A 27,387-nucleotide genomic window follows, 5' to 3' on the forward strand; every position below is an offset into this window, starting at 1 on the left:
TGTGTTCATAACTTGGTGGGGACCACATTCTCAACTCATAGGGACATCTGGCTGGTCCCTGCAGATAGAACTGCTTTATTTAATTACATGTTATTTTAAAAAACTTGACCAAAAAAAGTTTTAACTCTGGTTAATTTTAAGGTTGGACTTATATATAGAGAGATATATAGAGCACAACATGAATTATCTTTGATAAGGCTTTGTTAATGTTCATTTAATATGTTAAGGTCATCATAAGAACAGCACAGTGTGTGTGTGTCTGTGTGTGTGTGTGTGTGTCTGTGTGTGTGTGTGTGTGTGTGGCATACAATGGCTATTTTTATGATTACAAACACAAAATGAGGGATTCAGTAAAGAAGTGTTTAAACAGACTCAAGACACACACACACACGTGCAATTGTGGTAAATAATAATACAAGATCATCAAAGTAAAATCAGGCTAATTATCATCCCACACTTATTGTTAGCTTGTGCACTTAACACCAAATTCTCATCTGCACTGAACTTTACATCTTCCAGTCTCTCTTATCTCACACTTAACACTTGACATGCTCTGTTTATCTCACACTTAACACTTGACATGCTCTGTTTATCTCACACTTAACAGTAAACACATCTATCCCACAATAAACACTTTTACCTGCACCCTCATTTAACAGCTACCACTTTCAACTGTCCCACACTTAACACATAGTTTGCCCCAGAATGTCTCTCAGATGTCCCACAATCTGTCTCTGTCCCACAATGTCTTACAGATGTCTCACACTTAACACTTCACTCTCCCTTCCATCATGCTCTGCCTTTTTTAGGGGGAAATTATAGGCATTATTGCAGGGGTACGTATAAACTTTGTGATTCGGTCACTCGCATTGAAATTCTCCACAGTCTGAGAACAAGTGACATTTAAATATAAAAGCAAGAACATAAATCTGTGCCAGAGGTTCTGCGAATCCCATCATGCACTTCTGTTTGATAAGTGGAACTGGGGAACCCCCTCGAGGCTCCACATTCTCTTTACTTAATGAAAACTAAAAACGATATTTTAATGAAAATGAAAATAGCTGCAGGCTTGCATGGTACAAACTTCCCTCCCTCTCTGACTCTTTCTCTCTCTTTCACACACACACACCCACACACACACACACACACACACATGCACACACATGCACACACACACAGAAGAAGCAGTTAATCACCATAAATCATTTCATTGTTCATTCATGTTTCCTGATTGTGACATCAGTACCATCTGCAGATGTTTTTTCAACTGTCTGAATTGTAATCACACCGCTCTGCTCAACTCTTCTGCCTCTCTCGGCCTCTGAGCCACTGTTTTCTTTCTTCTCTCTCGATCACTCGCTCTTTCTCCTCTGACTGAGTGAGTGATGATCGATGTGACAGGTGAGTCTGATAAATTGAGCCGCAGTATGACTGATATCGCAGGCAGTGGACGAACTTTGACGTCTGACCTTCAGAATGTTAGAACATCTCTAATGTGCTCCAGAAATAAAAGAGATCTGTCTATCAGGACGAGTGTGAGGATGAACGCTTCACTCATCCTGAAGAATGATGAAGCATCCTAGCAAGAAGAGCAAAGAAAGAGAGAGGAACAGGGAAAGTGAGGAGAATACAAAGAGCAAGGAAGGTCAGAAGACCTAAGACCTAAGAAGAATAGTGAAGGAGATGAGAAATAAGAGAAAAGCTAAAATGAAAAGAAAAGAAATCTGTGTGGATTATGAAGAGCAAGAAGGATAAAGCAATTCAGTCACCAAGGTTTGAGAGAAGTGGAAGTATATAGAGAGACGGAAAGACATTTCAGAAAAGTGCGGAGAGCAGAAAGACCAAGGAATGGAGAACAGCATGCAAAGAGAGGAGGATGAGAAAAGCTTGAGAAAAGAATAAAGTGCTATAGGAATGAAGACGGCAAGAAGTTTTAGAACTGGAAAGATGGTGAGAAAAATAAGAGGAGCATAAAGAACAAATGAATGAGGAGAGTGTGAAAAGCAAAGATAGTTTTGAGAAAAAAAAATCAAGGAGAACAGGAATAGTGACGAGAGAAAGAAGATCACGGTGTGAGAGCAGAACAATATAATGAGCAAGAAAAGAGGAGAGGAAGGAAAGCAATAAGAATCAGGAGAGCAGGATGGGAAAAAACTTAAAGAGCAAGGACTTCAAGAAGAGTAGAATGGTCAGAGAAGTATGATGAGTATAGACAGAAAGAAAAGAAAGAACAGAAAGAACAAGCTTCAGCATTCAGACTCCTGAGATGCAGTCTTCAGACTCCTGAGATACAGTGTTCAGACTCCTGAGATGCAGTCTTCAGACTCCTGAGATACAGTGTTCAGACTCCTGAGATACAGTGTTCAGACTCCTGAGATGCAGTCTTCAGACTCCTGAGATACAGTGTTCAGACCCCTGAGATACAGTGTTCAGACTCCTGAGATACAGTGTTCAGACTCCTGAGATACAGTGTTCAGACTCCTGTGACGCAGTGTTCAGACTCCTGAGATACAGTGTTCAGACTCCTGAGATACAGTGTTCAGACTCCTGAGATACAGTGTTCAGACTCCTGTGACGCAGTGTTCAGACTCCTGAGATACAGTGTTCAGACTCCTGAGATACAGTGTTCAGACTCCTGAGATACAGTGTTCAGACTCCTGAGATGCAGTCTTCAGACTCCTGAGATACAGTGTTCAGACTCCTGAGATGCAGTGTCCAAACTCCTGAGATACAGTGTTCAGACTCCTGTGACGCAGTGTTCAGACTCCTGAGATACAGTGTTCAGACTCCTGAGATACAGTGTTCAGACTCCTGAGATACAGTGTTCAGACTCCTGAGATACAGTGTTCAGACTCCTGAGATGCAGTCTTCAGACTCCTGAGATACAGTGTTCAGACTCATGAGATACAGTGTTCAGACTCCTGAGATGCAGTCTTCAGACTCCTGAGATACAGTGTTCAGACTCCTGAGATGCAGTGTCCAAACTCCTGAGACACAGTTTTCAGACTCCTGAGATACAGTGTTCAGATGCCTGAGATACAGTGTTCAGACTCCTGAGATACAGTGTTCAGACTCCTGAGATACAGTGTTCAGACTCATGAGATACAGTGTTCAGACTCCTGAGATACAGTGTTCAGACTCCTGAGATACAGTGTTCAGACTCATGAGATACAGTGTTCAGACTCCTGAGATACGGTGTTCAGACTCCTGTGTGCAGTGCTTAGACTCCTGAGACACAATGTTCAGACTCCTGAGATACAGTGTTCAGACTCCTGTGTGCAGTACTCAGACTCCTGAGACACAGTGTTCAGACTCCTGAGATACAGTGTTCAGACTCCTGTGTGCAGTACTTAGACTCCTGAGACACAGTGTTCAGACTCCTGAGACACAGTGTTAAGACTCCTGAGATACAGTGTTCAGACTCATGAGATACAGTGTTCAGACTCCTGAGATACGGTGTTCAGACTCCTGTGTGCAGTGCTTAGACTCCTGAGACACAATGTTCAGACTCCTGATATATAGTGTTCAGACTTCTGTGTGCAGTACTCAGACTCCTGAGACACAGTGTTCAGACTCCTGAGATACAGTGTTCAGACTCCTGTGTGCAGTACTCAGACTCCTGAGACACAGTGTTAAGACTCCTGAGATACAGTGTTCAGACTCCTGTGTGCAGTACTCAGACTCCTGAGACACAGTGTTCAGACTCCTGAGATACAGTGTTCAGACTCCTGTGTGCAGTACTCAGACTCCTGAGACACAGTGTTAAGACTCCTGAGATACAGTGTTCAGACTCCTGTGTGCAGTACTCAGACTCCTGAGACACAGTGTTCAGACTCCTGAGATACGGTGTTCAGACTCCTGTGTGCAGTACTCAGACTCCTGAGACACAGTGTTCAGACTCCTGAGATACAGTGTTCAGACTCCTGTGTGCAGTACTCAGACTCCTGAGACACAGTGTTCAGACTCCTGAGATACAGTGTTCAGACTCCTGTGTGCAGTACTCAGACTCCTGAGACACAGTGTTAAGACTCCTGAGATACAGTGTTCAGACTCCTGTGTGCAGTACTCAGACTCCTGAGATACATTGTTCAGACTCCTGGACTCAGTTGAAGGGTTCAGCTCTGAGATACAGTGTTCAGATTACTGATGATGTGCAGTGTTCAGACTTCTGAACTAAGCTGCAGTGTTCAGACTCCTGATATGCAGTGTTCAGACTCCTGAGACACAGTGGTCAGACTACTGAGATACAGTGTTCAGACTCCTGAGACACAGTGGTCAGACTACTGATATGCCGTGTTCAGACTCCTGAGATACAGTGTTCAGACTCCTGAGATACAGTGTTCAGACTACTGATGTTCAGTCTTCAGACTACTGATGTTCAGTCTTCAGACTCCTGAGACACAGTGTTCACACTCTTGAGATACAGTGTTCAGACTCCTGAGACACAGTGTTCAGACTACTGATGTTCAGTCTTCAGACTCCTGAGACACAGTGTTCACACTCTTGAGATACAGTGTTCAGACTCCTGAGACACAGTGTTCGGACTACTGATGTTCAGTCTTCAGACTCCTGAGACACAGTGTTCAGACTTCTGAACTAATCTACTGATGTTCAGTGTTCAGACTTCTGAACTAAGTTACAGTGATCAGTGTGGAGACCCCTGACCTGAGTTGTTTTCAGACTCATGAACTGCAGATTTCAGACACCTGATGCTGCAGCTAACAGCTGAATTGCAGCTTTCAGACTTTCAATTTCAAAATGTAGTGTTCAGATACCTAAGCTGCAATGGTCAGACTCCTGATATGCAGAGTTCTGACTTCTTAGTAGTGGTGGTTTCTAAGTGGAACTATTCAGACTTCAGACAGATGATTTATAGTGTTCAGTGTTCAATTTGATCAATTCAGTCCTGATTAAAATCTCATGTTGCAGTGTTCAGACTCCCTAATCTGAGTGGCTGACCAAATCTGCAGTGTTCAGACTCCCTAATCTGAGTGGTTGACCAAATCTTCAGTGTCCAGAAATGGAGCTCAGTGTTCAAACTCCTGATTTCAGTTGCAATGTTTAGACTCTCTATCTGACCTGAGATGTTCAGACTCCTGATTTGCTGTATTCAGATACTTGATCACAATGTCCAGACTATTGATCTGATCTGATGTGTTCAGACCCATAAACTACAATCATCAGCCTCCTGAGTTTTCAGATTCCTGGTTGAAGTTAAAGTGTAAAGACTCCTAAAAAAAGACTCCTGAATTAAGTTGCAATGTTCAAAGTATTCATCTTATCTGAGATGATTAGACTGCTGATTTTATGTGATTTAGACTCTGACCTGATGTTTACAGACCACTAAGATGCATTCAAAAGAAGAGTTCTCCTGAGCTAAGAGCACTCTTGAGCTGCACTGTTTAAATTACTGACCTGTATTGTTCAGACTCCTGTAATCACTGTCCAGATGTCTGACTGGGTATAGGTCAGACATGTCTCTTTTCAGGCAGCTGTCTATGGTGCTGAACTGGGAGCAGCATCCTCTCTGTTTAACCAATAAATAAGATTCATTTCCTGGTTTCTAAATACTGAGGCTAAAGTTGTTCAATTACCATAATTTAGAGTTTCTTCTTTCAAAATAAAATGAAACTTATTTTAGCAAAGCTAATAATGTGGAATGACAAATATTGCTGTTGGAGGGATTTTTACACAGTTGAATGTGTTTCATTTGGAGAACAGAGGCACCCTACAGTGTAGTGTAAGTTAGAAAGGGGATGATGGAGAGCCCTGCTGTTTCAGTCACAGCCGACAGCTCTCGCTAAACAGGATGTGTGTGTCTGTTTGCCCTTGTTATGTGTGCTATTCTGGCTTTAAGCTTTTTGTTTTGAAATGTTCCACACAGGAATCTTGCCTTGAAGTAATTCCCCCTTTGTGTTGCTGCTGTTAGTAAGTGGATGATGTTTTGTTTTCTTTAATGACAGCTTTCGGGGTGATTGTTTGAAGATTACTGATGGTTTGCTCAATTTCTTTGCTGGCTTTTGCATTTGATTTCAGTTCTTTTGTGCGCATAGATATAGAATTTCGATCCTGTGAATGAAAAAAACCTAGTTGATTATGTGATTCTGTGTTTATAATTAAGATTTATTCACAATTCTAGCTACAGTGTTAGAGCAAGTTATTCAAGGCTGAATGTATGAAAAGATCTGACAGAAAACTCAGATTAAACACTTTATTATAATCAGCCAGCCTTTGTGTTTTCTGAGGTTTGAAGGTTATGCAAGAGGTCAGAAATAACATATATTTATCTTTCATGATCATTGTTATGTTTAAAGTGCAACTGTGAAGAGTGTGTGCGGGGCTGATGGTGGCAACGAGCTATGAGCCATGAGGAAGTCTACATGATGTTAACGTTATTAGACTTAGACTGAGGAGTGTCTGCTGTACAAGTCCCTGTGTCTCAGCCTGTACTGGTTTTGTGGTCCTTGAGACTCGAGAGAGGTCGTGTTCTTGAGACTGATCTTGAGACCACAAATCAATGGTGTCGTCTTGTCATAAACTTGGGTGAAACTTTACTCTGGCTTGTCTTGGTCTCGACCTATAAAGATAACATCATTTCCCTGAACAAATATTAATATTCCCATTAGAGTACATGGGGATAATATAGATTCTATAATCTCAGAATTATAGAATGTATTATATATACAGGTACATATAGTCACCACTCCTGCTATAAGAAATAAATATGATTTGAGAACTGAACTGTGTTAATGGCATGTAATGAAATTAAGAAATCATAAACGATCATATCAATTCTATCAAATCTCATTGTTTGTCAATGGGATGAACTGATTGTGCACAAACAAGAGATTCCATAGAAATCACCTGAAATCCAGGACAGCCTTGTGTGTGTGTGTGTGTGTGTGTGTGTGATCATGAAACAGCTGTGTGTGACTTTAATTAATTCTTTCTTTGAAGTGAATCTGCTCTGCTGATCTAATTTGGTCCTCTTCACTGCTGCATGTGTGTGTGTGTGTGTGTGAGAGAGAGAGAGCGAGAGAGAGAGAGAGAGAGAGACAGGTATAAAACGCCTGAGGAAACGGTTCAGTGTTCTAGAAACTTCTGTACCATTCGCTGCACTAAGAATAAAGCTAATTACATCAGCAATGCCCTTTACTGACTCTATTTTAAGTGTGCAAAAGTGACACATCTCTTCTCTTAGAAATTCTTTGCAACTGTAAGTAAATAACTCAGGTTAAACCTCTCTCTTTCTCACACACACACACACACACACACACCATTGCCCTTTTATTGTGTATTGTGTGTTTATTTTGTGTGTTTATTTTTTTTATTATTGTATTACAAAAATATAAATTGAATTTTTTTAAAGAAATATTATCAGAAAAATATAAAGTATATAAACATTTAATCAGTTCTCAAAAAATTCTGCTTTTGCAAAAGAAAAAAAAAAGATTTTCATTAATGAGATTTTAAATGAATCAAGCAGATTTGTTAATTATTCATAAAGACTTTAGCCACAGAAATGTTATTTAAACAGTCTCAATGAAAAGCCAACAGTACTTCTCAGCATTTCAGGTGCTCATTCATATTAGAGGTATTATGAACTTGTTTCAGCGGCTAAAAACTTCGGTTCCCATGAAAAAGGTTACAGTTGAAGTCTTAAAGTCTTTTTTTTTTTACTTTTTCAGTGACTTGTGCCATTTGAGTCTTTACAGGAAACTTCACCATTTCAGTCAGTATGCAGGTTTATTAAACTGGTGATGAGGACCGTCTGCCATATTCAGGTTTAAATTTGGTTTCAAAACAATCAAAATAGACACAAAAAAATCTTGGCAAATGTTCAGTTCAGTGTTCAGTGGTTACTAAAAAAGCATATTTACTACACATATAGGATACATCAATAATGATACCATGTCCAACTGGTCTTATTTATTTTTCTCATTTAAAAACTGCTCTGATACCAACATCCAATACCATAATATACAACCCTGTACTGTGTGACGTAAGCCTAATGCCATGCTAATGAACAGATGACACGAGATGACAGCCATCTGGATGTATTTCACAATAAATGATGACAATCAAAGCAAAGCAAAACAATCTGCAAAGCTTTGCTCTGCAAAAATACCAAGAGGAGGAATTAGCATCATCCAACAATACAGGTAACCTGACCTGGTCATTAAATATGAGCATGAGGTTCTGTGAACTGCATGCACTCTATGCTAATCATGAGAGTGCAAAGGAATTGTGATGCTTTCACATACTGAACACTAAAGAATTCACTTAACTGATACACTGCTTGAGGTTCGAGTGTGGTCATTTTTACTGGCCAGACTACTGTACACGCTCAGCTCGGCCTTCATCACTCTTTCTATTAAAGATAAGGTTTCTATAATAACATCTTCAGTATAAAACTCATCACAAGAAGTTTATTGTAGGCAGGATGCAGCAGCACACAACATAACCAGAGCTAAATCTATCTGTCCATGACACCTCTGATCAATAAATAATAATAATAATAATCATAATATAATTATAGTAATAGTATAGTAGTAGTTGGTGCCTTTTGTTCTATATCAATATCAGTACTGATATTGATGAGTAACAAAAATATATACTCACACTCTGTCTGGAAAAAAAGCAGTAGTGATGCATCTCTTGTACATAAAACATCAATATATATTAAATTCTATACTATAGAGAAGGTCATGCACTCAGAACTTTTCAGAATTTGAAACACACCATGTGATTCACATGAGATTTTCACCCAGAGAATCTAAAACGTCAAGCGCACACACACACACACACACACACACTAGAATACTCTAAACTCCATAAGGCTTCATTTTCCCCAAATTGTCCCAGACATTTGTTCATCCCGAGAAGCGAACACACCTGACCTTTCCATTACAAAATCAACATTATTAAATCGGCTTTAACCAGTCTCCACTTTATCATCAGTGTCCTTTAATTCCTGTAAAGATCCACATTCCTTCCGATAACTAATTAAATTTATTCCCAGTCGAGTTCTAATATTTCATTTCCTTTCATTTCTTTTCACCTTCTGGAATCTTTCTCTTTTAGTCATTCCATCCTTGTAAATGCTTTCTTGCCTTTTTTCTTTTTCTTTTTTTACATTATTTTTTGTAAAAAAATCTTTTATAAATCTATACACTCCATTATGAATGGATATGAACAAGGCAAAGTTTCTGGTTAAATGATTAGCAAAAAAACATTAAATACAGACACACTGATGAATAAATAATAACTAAAGTCTAATACTAAAGATAACATTTTGTGCAGCAATGCAAATTCAAGAAAAAGGTCAGCCTTTTTCTGTTTGTCCAGTTATCACTAGAGAATATTGGTCAGAGAAGCACCTTAAGTGGCATCTTAAGGCAACGATGCTACCACCACCATGTGTCACGATGGGGATTGTGTTCTCAGTGTGATGAGCAGTCATCAGCTGTTTTTGCCAAATGAAGACATTGTACTTAGTCACTAAATGAGTGAATGTTGGTGGATGGAGGGGCAGGTGAGTGGATGAAGGAGGAGATGAGTGGATGGAGGGGCAGATGAGTGGATGGAGGGGCAGGTGAGTGGATGGAGGGGCAGGTGAGTGGATGGAGGGGCAGGTGTGTGGAGGGAGGGGCAGGTGAGTGGATGGAGGGGGAGATGATTTAATGTATAGACTACAGAAAGAATGGGCAGGTGAGTGGATGGAAGACTGAGTACAAGGGAAGTGGTCACTCACTGGTCCAGGTTTTGGGCTACTGATCAGAAGGTTGTGAGTTTGAATCCCATGACCAACCAACCTGCCATGGCTGGGCCCTTAAGCAAGAACCTTAACCCTTAATTGATCAGATGTGTAAGTGAAATAAATGTAAGTTGCTCTGGATAAGGGTGTCTGTCAAATGCCATACAGGAAATGACAGGTTTATAGATGGACAGGTGGATGTTTTTAATGTGGATGGTAGATTAAAGAAAAGATGTACTAATTTGATTATGAATTGTAGAATAAATGGATGGGTAGATGTTTTCACAGGCAGGTAAATGGTTGGATATACTGGTTGATGATTAAATGGATAGATGGATTGAAAAATAAATGAATGGACTGATGGATGGAGGAAAGGATAGATTTTCAGTGCTTGCTTTAGATGTAGTGGTTGTGCAATAATACATTATTTTATTAGATATTAAGCTTTGTGTTTGTGTGTGTGTGTGTGTGTGTGTGTGTGTGTGTGTGTGTGTGTGTGTGTGCGTGCGTGCGTGCGTGCGTGTGTGTGTGTGTGCGTGCGTGTGTGTGTGTGTGTGTGTGTGCGCAGGATTTTGTTGCATTTAGTAAATCCAGGTAGCATTAACACTGCTCACCTCCAAGCTACTAAAAACTGCTGTTCTGCTCTGCAGTTAACAACCTCTCACTACATGTATTAATTTCAAGCTAAAAATCAACACAAACATATTATTTTCAATTTATTTTTTGAGGCCATACAAGTCTATCACTTGTTATGATTACTGGTAATAATGATCTTATCAGAATAAATCAACCATGTAATTCCCACACTGCTGCCACAGCATCATGTTTACTGTGTGAGCAAGTCACATTTAAATTAATAACTTTTTTAGGAGTGAACCTTCAGTTTCTCTCTCTCTCTCTCTCTCTCTCTCTCTCTCTCCCCCACACACACAGACACATTTATGTCAGTGAATATATACGCATGTCACTGATATTCTGCAGGCGTTAGCGGCCTCTAGTGTTTGACACTGGAACTGCAGCCTTAAATTAATATATATGCGGTTTTGTCATCCAGACTGTTTAGATATTCATAGAAATTCAAAAACCGGAGAAGCAATATCTCTATGAACATGACAAGCCAAGTGTGTGTGTGTGTGTGTGTGTGTGTGTGTATCCACTGACTGATCATATATTGAACTTACTTATAGTCAATAAATAACTTTTTGAGACTCATTCTATGATCATTTAATAGATTCTTTGAATATCTGATTGAATGACTGAATTTACTTAGCGCTCAGTTAAATAATCAAAGAATCTATAAATAGTTTGCAAAGAAGTCTCAAAATTTTAAATTGCTATATCCGTTTTATTGCAGGAATGATTTTAGTGCTCTCTCTTCTTCAGTGTGAAACAGTTAATAGTATGTACAAAAGAGAAAGGTCATTAAAGGGAAAATTAACATACCTACAGAACAGCTTGCGTCCTCCAGGCCAGATCATTAGAACATTACTACTTTGGGGACCGAAGCTGATCATATGATCATGATAAATCTGGCCTACCAGAAGGAGATCTGCTCTGGAATGGTATAAATAGTACACATGGTTTTAATAACACATTCACCTTACACTTGATATCATGTCTCAGATGAGTAATATGAAGAATCTTTATTTAAAGTTCAATCATTATGAGCAGTTTTAATCATTTTGTGAATAACTGTACACTGCCCCATTAGAGGTGACTATATGCAAAACCTCTTGGCTTTGGTCCATCATTCACCTATAACATTTGATCTGAAAATAAGATGTTTGATCTGAAGCTCTTAACCTGTATCTGTGTCTTTTTGTTTATTTATTTATTTATTTATTTATTTAGTTAGTTAGTTAGTTAGTTAGTTAGTTAGTTAGTTAGTTAGTTATTGTTTGCTGCCCTGTGATTGGCCGTGTTTTTTTTGCTCTCACTGTCCTTAACCCTGTTTTTTTTTGCACACAGTCGGCGTTAAGTGTCGTGTTTGTCTGCACTCTCATCATCCTCTGAACTTATGTTGTATGTTTAGTTTTAAAAATTCTTGCACCTTGTAAGATGGAGTTTAGTCCTATGTTTGTCTGCATCACCCTGTGTTTTGTGTTTGTTCTGTGTAGCACCTCTGAACGTTGTTTCATTTCACCGTGTACTGCATCAGCTATACATGGTTGAAATGACAATAAATCTTCTTTGACCTTGACTTTGACGTTTGAATGACTGCAAGAAAGTTCAGGAGTTTCTAATAAAGTGGACATTCAGCATATAGTGTTTTCATCAGTAAAACTAGCAGAGTGTAAGCAATATTCATGGAAAGTATCAGGATTCTATTTAGTGGCTAGTCTAAAACATATTAAAAATATTAAATGTTATTTCATATATAATAATGATTCATTCAGTTTTCTACCATTACACTGCTCTAAATTCTTGAACCTCAGAAGATGCTTGAAAGTAATGTCTTCCAATTAGAAATTGTTGCAAAAATCGAAAATCACACTTCTATCAATAACTCTCACACTCTATATATACACACCCACTGCCACTTTAATAGGAACACCTGTACACATGCTTATGTAGATTATTGTAACATTTTCTTTTTCATTTCTTATTCTTAAATTTTTCGACATTTTTATTATTTTTATTTCATGCTGGGGTTGAAAAAAATTCAGACATCATAGATCTTGGTTTCATTTTACATCACAAAAACCTGCTATTTTTACAGGAGTATATGGACCTTTTGTATCCAGTGTGTGTATGGTTTTATAATCATACAAAGAATGCCTAAAAGCTTATTGGGGTTTATGTTAGATATATAGAGTGCATGGTGACTAGTGGTTAATGGTGATGTAGTGGAGCATTTGTTTTATGTGGAGTGTTAATCTCTCAGGAATCTACAGGAAAGCATCAGGAAAAAATGCACTGTGACAATGAACCTGCACAAACACACACACAGACACACACACACATTGTGAATAATTTCCCCTTCAGTCTGGTTTTTAGTTTTGAGAAAAAGAAAAGTGTTGCAAGGATCAAAATAAGTGGGATTTCAGAGGATCTGGCAGATTAGAGTCAAATTAAACAAAAAGTGAAACTAAAAACAAATAAAGCAAAAAGAAAAACAAAACAGAGTCATTAGGTAAGACCAGCCATAAAAAGGTACAGTAATAGGTCTTTATGTTGTAAAGTCTTTTTTTCTCTAATTCAGTTGAGTGCATTTAAATAAAATAGATGTGTTCATATTAGTAAATAATACTTAAGTGTTTAATATTCGGATTCTTTCACGTAGTTAAATTACCTCAGGATTAATGGTGGTGGTTGTGGTGGGTGTCGAAGGTGCTTCTTATTACTTTAGCTGTGCTTTTTTGTTGCTGATAAAGAGGCAAAGAAAGGGAATGATGAAACAAGTAACATGAAGTGATAGTAAGGATAGACAAGTAAGTAAGAATAGACAAGTAGAGCAGTAATAGTAATAATATTTAGATAAAGTCATAAAGGCAAGCAGGAGAAGGTATCGGTTACACGATTCATGGTGGGAAAACTCTGACAGATAGTGTACAACTGAATGATGATGGATTGAAAACTCGGGTGTGTGTGTTTACATACGCTTGTGTTTACATGTGTGTGTTTGTGGGTGTGTGTGTATGAGCGTGCTTGCTTGCTTGCTTGCTTGTGTGTGTGTGCTACTTCCTTCTGGGGGAAATATGAGGGGAAATCACATGCTCATTAAAAATCAGAAGGCAACAACAGTCTTATTTAACAGAGTAGATAGTTTTAAAAGCCTTTCCCTAGATTTCCTAGTTTCCAGAAGACAGTTCATCTGGAAACTTTTATCTATCCATATTGTACAGATACTGCAGGAGCCTTCCTCTATGAGCTAGCATATATTCATACAGTAGCCTATAACCCTGGACCAAACTGCAAAATGTCTGTTTATTGAGAAATTTCTCATGTGTTTTATTTCACCACCATTATTCATGAAGGTGTTCTTGTAAGTAGAGCTGAGTCAGGTGGTGAGTTTTAATACAGGAATGAAGAACATCAGATGTTGACTAGTACACTTATTAAAGTTAAAAGGTTGAGGGCTTTTTTTTAAGAATGAATGTTTGTTTCAGTGTCTTTATTAATGCTTTTTATCTGATTGTTTCAGATTGGAAAAAATGAACTTCATGAGAATCTCAAGAGAAGTTGAGAAAAGAAATCTACTGTGAGTTTTTATACTCCAGTGTCACATGTTCATCTTGAGCTTTCTAGAATTGTTTGATAGCAAACACAGTGATGTGATCACCACTTAAACACAGTTATAAAGAGGCCTCAAGTTCTCCAACTTGTTTCTATTAGTGTATGACAATTCTTGTTTATTCGTATGCCAATTTGTACATCCTAAAAAATGTGATGTTAATGTAATTAAACTGAATTATTAACATCACAAAAGCAAGACTCCTCATTGCCATAAACCATGACTTACCCAAGTCTATTCATATCAGAAACGCTGAGGAGATTTAAATGTTAGAACAATGATAGAGTCTTCAGAAAAGTCTGGAGAATGTAAAGAAGTATTTGTTATATTTTAATCATCACGTACTTAATAAAGCATAAATCACAGAGCAATACAGTACTCATGGGCCATGTTACAGTAGTGTGTTAAATTCTCCTTCATCCATTTCCTTTTGGTTAAATTTCCACCACCATCTTAAAGACTTTTCTATTATTTTATCATTTAAAGAGTGTTCTATTAGCTTACAGTTAAGATATATTTACCGACAGTGTTAAGCTTAAGTTTCTTAATTTACTTCTTACCTGTTTTCCCAATTAACAAACCAACTGAAAACAAAATCTCCTTTTCCCTGAGATGAATTTGTACAAACTATCAGTTGTATTATATTGCTCCACGAGGGAGAGTGACATATGACAATGAGTAAAGTTAGGGTTGGCTGTAGCAGCTCACATTTGTTAATAAGCATTCTACCACACACTCCAACTCGAGGGTGGCTATGTAAAGTATGGGTATACAGTATACAGGTCCACATACATTTATAGGATTGACAGATGCCCTTATCCAGAGTGATTATTATGTGACCCAAGCTTGTGGCAGACTGGAGAGTGGAGTGGAGGTATCTGTCTCCACTCACACCAATATTAGCCAGAAGGTCACTAAGTAATTAGAATGTAATAAGTAATAAGTCCTTAGTCACTAAGGTTTTGTTGAATGTGTGGCAAAATCATAAGCTTTCATCAATGCATTGTTAGTATGTCTACATCCAGTACTGTAGCACCATTCCCTGAACTCTGGTAAAACTATAAGTAATTCAATGCAGGGGTCCACAGGGCAGGTGATGCCATGGCATGATCTTGGAATGTAACTGATGGCCACTGATTCCTAGCATGAACATTAGAACTCTTTCACTGTTATGGGATAAACTAAAGTTTTAAACACTGTTCAAGCCACCAGCATTCTAATTCTAAAAACTCACTGTCAAACATCACTCTCCCTAGTGTAGCTAAACAGGGCAAAGAATAAACTGGGAGCTGTCATGGGTGGTAAATAAGCTGAAAGCTACAAGCTGGTGTAAGCTGCTCAAGACCCTTCCCTGGATGGTATTAAATCTTCAGTAATGAGTTCTACTTGTTGCTTTATTATCCACACGAAATTTTCTCAACACAACCAGAGCAATACCATCCACAAAGACAGAACAATGAGAAAAATGTTAAACCTAAGCATTCAAGAAGGCTTCACTAAAGAGTGTGAGCCACAGTGTGTGGCTTCACCCCTAAATTACCAATTTTATCTAATCACTGGGCCTGAACATTTGCAGCTAGTGGCCTGATTAGGATGATTCTGAGACAGAATGCTGCAATTCCTAGCTACAGGCCCACAATCCAGAGCAGCAGGAGAACAGTTTCTGAGCCAAAATGCAGAACATTTGTAAACTAGGGCATGCATGATCCAGGTGTGTCAAAACCAGTGCCAAGTAAAGTCGTGATGGGGGGGTAGAGATTGGCACATGGATAATGGCTCCATTACAGCTCCATGGCATGTGAGGGACAGGTACACTCTGCTCCTGTTGATTCTGTTAGCTCCAGAGGATTATCAGGAAATAGGATTTGCATTCAGCTGCTGAATAACAGTAACACTGTGTTATGTGTGTTGTAAACACCACAATACTTTGTATGTTATATAACATTCTTATCTGTCAAGAAAATGACTTTAATAATTCTGTATGATAATGGCAGATCTCCACTTCTCATGCACCAGCGACTCAGACATGAATTTGCACCGTCACGTCCTATTGTTTCAAATGGATGCCAGTACTCTCCCTTAAGGTGGGATATTTGCCTTCACTAGATCATTAATGATAATTTATGTTTCCATACAACCTCAAGTTAAATCAGATCTTCTTTTGGTTGAATCATGTCTGAGATTTAAGTGTGGTTCTTTCATTTTATTACCTCAAAGAGATTTATTAGTTTATAGTTCTGTAGTTAAATAGCACATGGTTTTAAGGTTTTTTAACCTACAGTTCTGAGCTTTATTAGCCTACTGTTTCACTCCTTAAGTTTATTTATCCAAGGTTCTGAGGTTTGTTGGCCTACACTTCGGAGGTTTATTACCATGCAGTTTTGAAATTTATTCAATGACAGTCCTAAAGAGTATTTGCTCTTTTATTTTACTTTTATTTGCATAAAGTTATGACATTTATATCTTTAATTTTTGGCTACATGTAAACAGAACTAGAAAAAGCAAACACAGAAATAAAGTTTTGTGACTAATGCATTTTAGTCAATTTTCTTGTTTTCAGTAATGACAATATGATGGTTTCAGATTCGATGAATTGATCGCAGCACCACCACTGGCCATGCATCTGACCTTCAAAAGCCATGTAACTCTGCCATCAACCTTGCCAAGCGGAGCCAAGCCCTGGATTAATCGGCAAGTTATGTCCCATTTGTGTATCATTAATGACTAGTGAAGCTAAACATCAGGTACATGACCAAGCTTGGGCAATTTGTGAGGATTTGTAGGCTGAGGAGAATCTTAAAAATGACAATAATTTAAAACAATAATATATCTGTGATGCTTTCAGATCTCCTGGCCTGAGGTCTTTTCCCTCAGAACCCTGGTATTTGAAGCAGCCTCATGCATGCATCGTCTGAAATTGTGAATGCAGCCAAATTGAAGCAGAAGTTGTTTTGCAGAAGTAAGTGATTATCTCAGTGTTACATAATTGATTAGTTAATCTCTGGCACTCTTAATTATTTGAATTACTTTTCATCTTTATAATTCACTACACCAAACTTTACTACTAGTTTTGGAATACACTTGTTTATTTACAATTCAGTATCGTCATTCACTTTTATTCATAGTGGGACAATTTTACATATGTTCCAATATATTACTATATAAATCTACACATAATTTACCCAGATCCACTGCTGCTTGCCATGAATTACACATGAATACCCAATTCTAAGTTTGAAAAAATGACAAGTAATTCAATTCTGTTTTATTTTCAATCAGAAGAGCATTAAGGTGAATGGAGTTAAGAATGGATGGATGGATTTAAGGAGAGATTTATGTCAGGATGAATGATTTGATGGCCTAAATAAGGGAGACATTGACTGATGGATGGGCATCAGTCAATGCATCACTTTTGCATTCTTTAATTTTGAATTAAAGTGAAATTAAACTAAAATGTTCTGTAATCTCATGTAGTACTAAGATGGCTCACTTTCTTTTTCTATATATATATCATATATATAATCATTCCTGAAATGTGGTTTTAGAAAGTTTCACACATTTGTATACTTTTGTATGAGATTATTTTGCTTATATAGGATATGTATTTTTATTCCTCACATTATTTGCATTACTATGTCACACATCTATTTGTATTGACATACAGTATACAATTTCAGGAAAAAACGTGACAAAATATTTCACTTTATAATGTTTTCCCATATTATTCCCATTGAAATGCATGAGATTTTCTAAAACTTATTATAATTCTCTGTTCTTCCAGAGCCAGTGCTCAGAAGACAAGCTGCAACATCACACTGGATAAAGGTTGATGCTGATCTGCCATTAAGAAGCAATACGTTTGTTAAAAGCGATTTCTTGTGCACTTTTTTCTTGCAGCAATAGCTAAAAACTATTCTCTTTTTAATGGGTTGGAAACTATAGCATTTCTTTAATGTAGCATCCAAACAACAACAGAAAAACTGCAGAACTATTTTTTTTTCTAGATCACCAAACATGTATTTCCCAAACCATTGTTACTAAACCCATTCCCATTAAGGAAATCAGTGTATACTTTACATATTGCACTTCATACATACCTCAATTACCTTTCATATTTAATATGAAAAAAGAAAGCTTTTATTAATATTAATAATTTATGTATAAAAAGTAAGCTTGCACTATTAAAAAGAACTAGTAACTATATTTTTTATATGCATCTATAGTTATTATTATTGTTCGAACCAGACATTAACTCTGTACTTATGTAATGATCTCAAACAGATACTATATAACTGAAAGGGAGGATTATTTATTTTAATCTTATTTTTAATAATATCATCCTTTTTACAGTGAAGAAAACTTTCCTCCTTCAGTCCATATTTTCTAGCCCTGATTTTTCAAACAACTGAAGTGTTTGTTTTCAAAGATACCATTGACAATTTTACTAAAGAAAGTGTGAAAACTGCATAACATGATGCTGAATATGACAAACTTTCCCCATATAAATGCTTTAAATGCTTTTTTTTTAGCAAATCATTAATTAACTGTACTTAAGCTTCAAATAGCTGTATCTTTCAGACTGTAAATAAATAACTCAGTCATAAATAAATCATTAAATAAGAGAATGTCAGTGTCATTGACTAATTTTTCCTAATCATACTGGAATAATGACTGGTCTCTGGTGGCCTGCTTTCTATCAAGTGTGTAGATATGGATTATTTCTGCCAGTAAGATTAGTGGTGTGGAAACATACAATGCATGTAAATGGTCTGTGACCAGTGTTTATTAGTGAATGTTATGACAATATTTGTGTTCTCACTCCTCCCATTAATCTCAGTCTGACTGACTTTATGCCATCACTGAAATATTCTGCACTGCATCAAATTACAGAAAAATCACAGACATTCCTCATGTGATTAATGCAAGTAATTATTTTAGAGTGAAATGTCTTGACTAGTTTATATTACAGCAATTCAGTATGATTTGGTGTAACCATCTGTTGAGGAGAATTATGAAAACAATTTCACTGTTAATGTTTCTCAGATCACTGTGAGCCTAATTATAAAACCTAAATATTAAATATAATTATATATATATTATGTATATATTATGCATGTGTCAAATGTTCAGTTTGGTTTTAACAGAAATGGCAAGTAAATGAATTCTGATGAAAGTAATCTGCCTCCCTTATGCATCTTATTTAAGAACAGAACAACGTAGCATAGAGATGAATGAAATTAAGAATGCATGGTTAGATACAGTAGATGAATTTCAGGATGGGTAGATTGATGGATGAATGCTTTGATGGACTAAAGTAGGCTAAAGAGACACTGATACATGGATGAGTGGATGCAGAAATAAAAGCGAGGATGGTTTGACGGATAAATTTATAGAGGGATGAATAGAAGGATAAGATGATGTATTAATGAGTGTATTGATAGATGATTTCAGGACTCAGTGGATAAATATATTGATTAATGGATAAATATATAGAATACTGGATTGATTAGCTTCATGTAGGTTGAAGTACTGGTAGTTGATTGGAAGAACTAATGGATGGAAATATGGATGGATGAATGAATTGAATTTTAAGACTAATGGGTAGATAGGTATATGGCTTGATCAATTGATAGATGCATAGATTGAGCTATTAATTCATGTAGGGTTTAAAGAAGAGATTGATGGATTAGTGGCTATGTGGATGGATAGATGGGTGGATGGATGGATGGATATAACTGTGTTCAATAATCTCTTGTCATTTTAACCCAGCTTGCTTTCTTCAACCTTTCCCTTTTTTCCTATAAATCAACATGTTCTTATTACTTTCAAATTAGATATAATTAATACAAATTAGATATTGAGGCCATCTAAGTTTACTGTTGTTCTGATTTCTTGTTAAAACATTATGTCATCAGCATAAATCACTCTGTAATTCTTCCACCACTGCCGAGGATCCATATTTATTGAGTTCACTTAGACAAAGTCACATTTTCAATAACTGGGTCTTATTTTGTTTCCATTCTTATCCAGCTCTCTGTCTCTGTTACTCACACACACACACACACACACACACACATCATTATTGTTATATCACTGCTATTCTGAAGGCTTTTTAACCGCTTAATACAGGAAATACGTTTTCAGTTTATTATACGCAAAGCTTTCGTCTAGGCTGTTCAGATATTCATAGAAATTCAAAAACATGGGAAGCATTATCTTTATAAACATTATAAACCGTGCGTGTGTGTGTGTGAGTGTGTGTGTGTGTGTGTGTGTGTGTGTGTGTGTAGGCATGCACTGACTGATCAAATATGCTGAACTTGGTTACAGACAAATAATAAGATTCTATTATAAGACCCATATGTAGTTCTTCCTCAAACTGTTGCCACAAAGACACAAAGATAGAAACGCACAATTGTTCAGACTCTTAGTTTGCAGCACTATTAAGTTTTTCTTTCAGAGCATGTAAGTGGCCCAGCTGAAACCTTCTCCATTATAACAGTGAGGTCCATTAAGACATGATTTGCCAATCTCCACAGTCACAAAGTGTGTGTGTGTGTGTGTGTCTGTGTGTGTGTGTGTCTGTGTGTGTGTGTGTGTGTGTTTAACAATGACATTTGTATCAAAACACACCCTGAGTAAGTATGCAGAAAGACTGGTTTCTCTTCTTTTGGGTATTGTGATAGAGAACAATGATCTTCCTTTACATAGATACCTTTCCATTTTGCATGAATCATGTAGTAATGTGATAATGTTTATAAAATTTAACTGTAGAAAAATCATATTCTGCCAACCTGGTTGATTTCATTTCGTTATTAAAATATATAATTATTGTTAACATTTTAAAAGAGGCATTCTTCTCTGGCTAACTTCTACTGACGGACAGCTACTGACAAAGACCTACATAAATAAACTGTGTTTCACGTGTTATTATGTGAGTGATTTGTGATTTCATCTGAAACATATAAAGGTGCATTTATATGCAAATACAATCCTACATATAAAAACGTGTTTTTTTTTTTAAATAAATAAATAATGGACTGAATGAATTGTGTGAAAAATAAATCACATGCAAAATAAACAAATCAGGTAGGAGGATGATCACAGTTTAAAATGAAAACATGCTCTATGTGTGAAAATGTAGAAACGTGTAGACTGGAAATGGGGTAAATGTCAGGTGATTTTTCCGCTTTAGTGCTAAAGTTTTCTTCTTGATCACTTACTGGCATATAAGGGAGGTGTGTGTGTGTGTGCGCGTGCGCGTGTGTATGTGCGTGTGTATGTGCGTCATGTTATCGGAAGGCAGGTCATGTGACCACAACACAGCAACAACAACCGGTTATTCACTTCACTTCCTCTCACGTTTACACTGTAATTTTTCAGTCGTCATTACAGACACAGAGAGAGAGAGAGAGAGAGACAAAGAGAGACAGAGACAGAGAGAGACAGAGAGAGAGACAGAGAGAGAGAGAGCCCTCGATTACTCGGTAAGAACATAAATCACTTTAAATATGAAATATTCACGTGCTGCTCTGGTGTGTTGTTAGTGTTCTCAGCTACACTACTTTACTTTGTTACTTGACGGAATAAACAACATGAACAATAGTGAACCTTGTTAAAATACTGACTTTTAAACGATTAAATAAAAACATCAAGTATTTTATTTCAAGAGAGAGAGAGAGAGAGAGAGAGAGAGAGCAGCTCTTGAAAATTGCTTGAATAAATTAGACTCCATCAGTTATAGACAGTGCAAAGGGAAAGTGGGGACAGTTATTGTAAAAAGCAGAGAAGACAGCAGACAAAACAGTCATTTAATTAGTTTTTAATTAGATAAAGGTACGTGTTATTATTGGCTGACTGCAGGGGTGATTTCATGCAGAAATAAACCTTCACACATCTTTCATGTGTGATCAAATTATTCACATGCTCTAAATGAAGCAGAGAAAGAAAGAAAGAAAGAAAGAAAGAAAGAAAGAAAGAATATTTGAGTTTTTGAGCATCTTTAAACTTTCTGTTTATCATACACCTCATGACATTTCCAGCTGTGTGTGTGAGGAGTAAGAACTACATGATGGGAAATCACATGTCAGGAAATGCGCAAGAAATGTCAAACACAGAGTGAGTAACTTTCCAAAAAGACATTACAATTGTTCTGAATTTAATGACTAGAAGTTGTATAAACCTATAAAAACTGCACACAGGTCAGATCACTTCACCTACATCTACTCCAATAAAAGGTGAGTCTGACTCATACATGCTTTCATGAAGAGATAACACTGTATGGGTGTAGCCATGCATTCAACTTCTCCATCAGGTAGTGTGGTGCATGTTATTTTCCGAAGGGATTTGATTTCTAATAACAATGAAATAATTATATATGATCTTTCTTTTCAGGTTCCAGGACTTTGACGCAAAGTTTCAAGACCCCGACTCGCACCAGTCGAGTATTCAGAGATTTGATGTCTTCTGACATAATGTATTTTCACTTTGTTTGCCTGTTACAAACAATACCACAATGCTGTTTCACTACCTGTGTCTATGTCTGAAAAAGAAAGCATTACTGATAACTCTGCACTCTTCTCATGATGTAAAATAGTTTGTCTTTTTGTGTAATTATTGTGGGAAATGTACTTGTCCCAAAGGGCAGCTAAAAGACGAAGAACCACAGCAACACTGGAAAATGACCTCATAATTGTTTAAGAATGTATTCCCCTTTCTAAAATTTCTAAAAATTTGTTAATAAATAATTTTTTGCATCTCTGACTCTTCTTTAATGGATAAATACTCTGGGTTAGAGCCTGTATAAATTGATTCCTTAATGGAAAAATCACATATGTACAGATTTTCCCAACAGATGTTACTTAATTGTAAATAAGAAGTGAAGCATTTTTGTATTTTTGTTTGCTGATATGCCCTACACGGTAAGGTGAAGTGTTTTGTTTTTTGCTTCCCTATGACTGCCAATACAGGTTCATCTGTAAATTACACAACGCAGAACAAGAATCAGATTATTTTGGTGTTAACAGCTATAAAGCTATTCTTAATATTCAGAGCTAAAGTGAACAATTAGAATCTACTTCATGCACGTTACAAAATAGCCTGATGGCTTTTAGTCTATGTAAGGCATAAAACATTGAATTATTGAAAAGCCATCTACGGGGGTGTGGTGGAGTTCATGTTATTTTCCACATATCATTTATATCCATAATATTTAGTTGATGGTTTAAAGTACTTTACAATTGCTCACTTTTCTTTTTATATTCATGTGGTGTGCAGTAGCATTATTTGCTAGGTGATGATCATCACCAGGTGATGGCGCACTATATTACAATGATAAAATTATATATTCCACTAAGTTAGGAAGACCTGCATGTTCACAAATCATGTAGCTGTAGTGCAATACAAAAATCATGCAGAAACAGGTCAAGAGCTTTAGGTAATGCTCACTGTAGACAGCTCTGAAAGTTCGGGAAAGACGAAAAGGGAGCCTCTAAATGTGATTCATTTGTATTTTTTTCAGTGTCACTTTTTAAATGATTCAAGATTCAAGATTCTTTATTGTCATTTCGACCACATATAGCTGACGCAGTACATAGTGAAACAAAGTTCAACATAAAAACAACACCACAGAGCTAGGACAGAAGTTTGTCTTAGCCACGTAATGTGCACAGTGTGCAGCTAGGTGCAAACAGAGCATAGACAAGACAGTGCAAAAGACAATAAATACAAGAAAGACAACACAAAAGAACACAGGACACTTAGCGCCGAAAAGAAAGAAAAGAACGTGTACTGGAATGTAAGTGAAATAAGATAAGATAAAGTGAAATGATGTAAAAAAAAAGTATTGTGCAAAAATATTGTGCAAAAATACACAGCAGCGGTTGAGGTAATGCAAATAGAAATAAACATAAATATGACTATAGCAGCAGATGACAGGTTGAGGTAGTGCAATAAGTATGAACAATATAAATTATAAATTATGTGTGTGCGTGTTCACACAGTCAAGAGAGAGTGTGTGTATCTGTGTGTGAGAGAGACAGAGAGTTGATATACAGTTCAGTCCTGAGTGAGAGTGTGTGTGTGCGTGTGTGTGTGAGAGAGAGTGTAGAACAGTTCAGTCCAGGGTGTTGAGGAGCCTGATGGCTTGAGGAAAGAAACTGTTACACAGTCTGGTTGTGAGGGCCCGAATGCTCCGGTACCTCTTTCCAGATGTCAGGAGGGTGAAGAGTGTGTGTGAGGGGTGTGTGGGGTCAGCCACAATGCTGTTAGCTTTGCGGATGCAGCGTGCGGTGAACTTCTTTATTGTCATGGTGCGCACACAGTGGTATAAAACAGCAAAATAAAGAGGTACTAATGTGAACGTAAACTGTACGGTACAATTATTATGGATGTAGTTTAGTAATAATTATTAACTTTCTTACTTTAGCAAAACGGCAAAATGTTCGCTTTAAGCTTCGGCTATCTGATGGTCAAAACGTGTTACTACACATAACAGCACTGCATTCTGCAAATAAAATTATTCCATGAGATTTTTAATAGAAAAAAATTAAAAATAAACTGTCTCTATTATAGAATGATTACATAAATATTTTACATAAACAACAATCACATTTTAGAAATTCACATTTTCTTTATTACACACACACACACACACATACACACACACACACACACACACACTGGAATGTTGCCTAATCACAGGTCACTATTTGGAAAGAAATGTTGCTTATACACACACACATATACATGCCTTCACCCACACATTTGCATTCTGAGACCATCTAGTCAACACAGGTGATCTTTTGCCATTGTTCCACATATTCATTCTCATGAACTGAAATAATATACACTACTACTACTGATACAGGAGCTCAAGATGGACCATCTTTAGGGGAGCAGGTGGAGTGTTGGCCAGGAGGTTGGTAGATAGGGGAGAAGGCAGAAATGGCAAATGGGAGGTCCAGGTTATAGGTCACGTGTTTGATGTTTACAGATCCTAAAGGTGCTGATGTATCTGTGGCAGAGAGTGTGACAGACATGGGGTTTTCTCAGATAGTAACAGACCTGATCTCTGGGATGGAAGAGGGTGACTGACCTCTTTTTAAGTCTGTACTTGTTTTGTAAGTTTGGGTAAGTTCTCCAAAAGCGGATTTGGGAAGTTTCCCCATACTAAGTACTTACAGCCCAGCTCAAGATAGAGTGCTGAATTGTATCTGACTGTTCCTATCTTCCCAAGTTTCTCCTCAGGTTCCCAGGTTCAATCCAGCAAGCATTGATAACAGATCTTTCTCACTCAGGGTCTGCTGAAGTTGGACTAGACACAGCTTGCCAAAATCCATCACACAATCTTAAGTATCTGAGAATGTGTTTAATAACATTAGTCCCAAGTATCAGCTCATCATGTTGTCCTGAATCTAATAAAGTATGAACTAGCATCTTAATACCATACACTTACACGACATTCATCACTGGCTTGGGAGTGACAATGAGGACTTGTACTGCCTCCTTCCAAATACAGGTCTGCTAGTTTCTGTCATGTTAAGTCCAGGCACAGGAATGTTTGGGACATTCCTTTTTGTGTGCCATGTCTTTGGTTGGAAACATGATGAAATTGCACCTTCACCATGAGCTGCTCCATCATCTCCATCTCACAAGAGAGCAACTGACTGTCAGCATTTTGTGTATGTTTAATTTGTTTGTGGAGATGAGCAGGAGGATTGGCATGGCTGAAGCTGTGCCTGACTGGTGCTTATATAGGCTCTGGCTTGCAGCGTACCTGAGCATCAAATGATTGGATTGAAACAGCAGGTCGGTCCATCTTGGGGCAGTCAAACATATTATGTTCACTGCTGTTCACTGCAGTCATGTGGCTCCATCACATTAGTATTTGCACTGCCCCTAAATTCTCACTAGTAACTAGTAATCTCTTGAGCCTGATCTTGAACAGGGCACATCTGCTTTCGTAAGCAAGCATTTGCTCTCTACACACTCTTCAACATCATGCTTATCAGAGCCATAACCAAAATGTGCCATGTTCACTGTGGCATCACCACTCATGTATGTGTACACTGTTCTGAGCATACCATTGCATTTCTGCCATTTGGCAGACACCCTTTCTAGAGCAACTTACAATTTATCACATTTTATACAACTGTGCAATTAAGGGTCTTAATGAGCTCGGAGGACCTGGGACTCAAACTCACAACCTTCTGATCAGCAGTCCAACACCTTAACCACTAAGCTACAGTATCACATTCCAGCCATTGCCTGAGTATAACTGAGTGAATCTGATTTAACAATCAGCATTTGCATTAACTAAGACATTAACCAAGACATGAACCAATCTGGCCTATGACATCTTAAGGTGGTCAAGATCCACTCTATCACTACCGGGTTTTGAAGTATATGAACCCTCACTAGGAACCCAACCAAAAGGAGTACCACCCAGGGTCTGACTTAACCCAATACTCCTACCCTCATCAGTATGAAACTGTGGTCGTCCAACCCCCAGATCAAGTAACCCCTTCGTATAGGGAAACTCATGTCCCCATAACATTTTGAATTCAGGTCACCATCAAATATCACACTAGTGTTTTTCAGCCAATAATGTTGGCAAAGAATAACAAAAAGAACAAAAAAAAAAACTGATTATATACTGATTCACTGCTTCTTTCCATCTGTACTGACTTCCGAGAAAACAAGTAATGTTAAGTACAATTGTGAACTCAATACTACAAGCAGAAAATAAACCGATTTTTCTGTCTTAGGCTGTATTCCTTGCCAGTGACACATCACCTGCCTCCTGATCACTCAAGCAGAAAAGAGCATGATGAATAACTGCAAGTGGATACATGCATGCATGCAAACATACATGCACTCATGTTGCCTCAGCTACAGTAGATAGAAAAGGAAATTTCAGGATGTTCTATAGGCTTAATCTCAATGCAACAACAGACGCTTGGTAACAATGCACTAAGCATTAAGCACTAAGCAATGCCTAACATTACAGATCAGCTAAATACATCAGCTAAATACATCATAAGAGAAAATCATCACAATTTCATTTCATTTAACTGCTTGAAGGAAATAAAAGTTCAAAATAGGGAAAAAACTGTGTTTTACAACTGCTTTTAACTTTTCATTAAATCAGAAAGAATTTAATTTCAATGACATACCAATTACACTTATCCAACATGCTTTAGCCACACAGCCAGCTTCCATGAAATTAAATCAGTTGAGCAGCTTTTCTAAATAGAAGGTTTTGTTTGATAAAAAGGAAACCAGACCTAGTCTAATGTCTGTGATTAAAGATAATGTGTACAGTGCAAAGTCATTATTTTGTTAAGTGTTTTGATTTCAGTTAAAAAAACAACATCCATTCCGTGTTCTGATCCTC

At 37.3% G+C, this 27,387-nt stretch overlaps 3 long non-coding RNA genes across 3 annotated transcripts; all 3 read left to right on the forward strand.

Annotated features, from left to right (window-relative positions):
- Positions 1–12,822: 12,822 nt before the first annotated feature.
- LOC131346576 (uncharacterized) lies at positions 12,823–16,685 on the forward strand. The gene is made up of 4 exons (XR_009203641.1): positions 12,823–12,910; positions 13,902–13,958; positions 15,986–16,075; positions 16,575–16,685. It is a non-coding gene; the product is annotated as an uncharacterized LOC131346576 (long non-coding RNA).
- Positions 16,686–16,834: 149 nt separating this feature from the next.
- On the forward strand, positions 16,835–18,316 carry LOC131346577 (uncharacterized). The gene is made up of 2 exons (XR_009203642.1): positions 16,835–16,950; positions 17,773–18,316. It is a non-coding gene; the product is annotated as an uncharacterized LOC131346577 (long non-coding RNA).
- A 3,000-nt stretch (positions 18,317–21,316) lies between these two features.
- On the forward strand, positions 21,317–22,747 carry LOC131346529 (uncharacterized). The gene is made up of 4 exons (XR_009203624.1): positions 21,317–21,478; positions 22,034–22,109; positions 22,193–22,228; positions 22,386–22,747. It is a non-coding gene; the product is annotated as an uncharacterized LOC131346529 (long non-coding RNA).
- The last annotated feature ends 4,640 nt before the right edge of the window (positions 22,748–27,387 follow it).

Source organism: Hemibagrus wyckioides, linkage group LG26 (assembly GCF_019097595.1).
Source record: "Hemibagrus wyckioides isolate EC202008001 linkage group LG26, SWU_Hwy_1.0, whole genome shotgun sequence".
Classification (NCBI taxonomy): Eukaryota; Metazoa; Chordata; class Actinopteri; order Siluriformes; family Bagridae; genus Hemibagrus; species Hemibagrus wyckioides.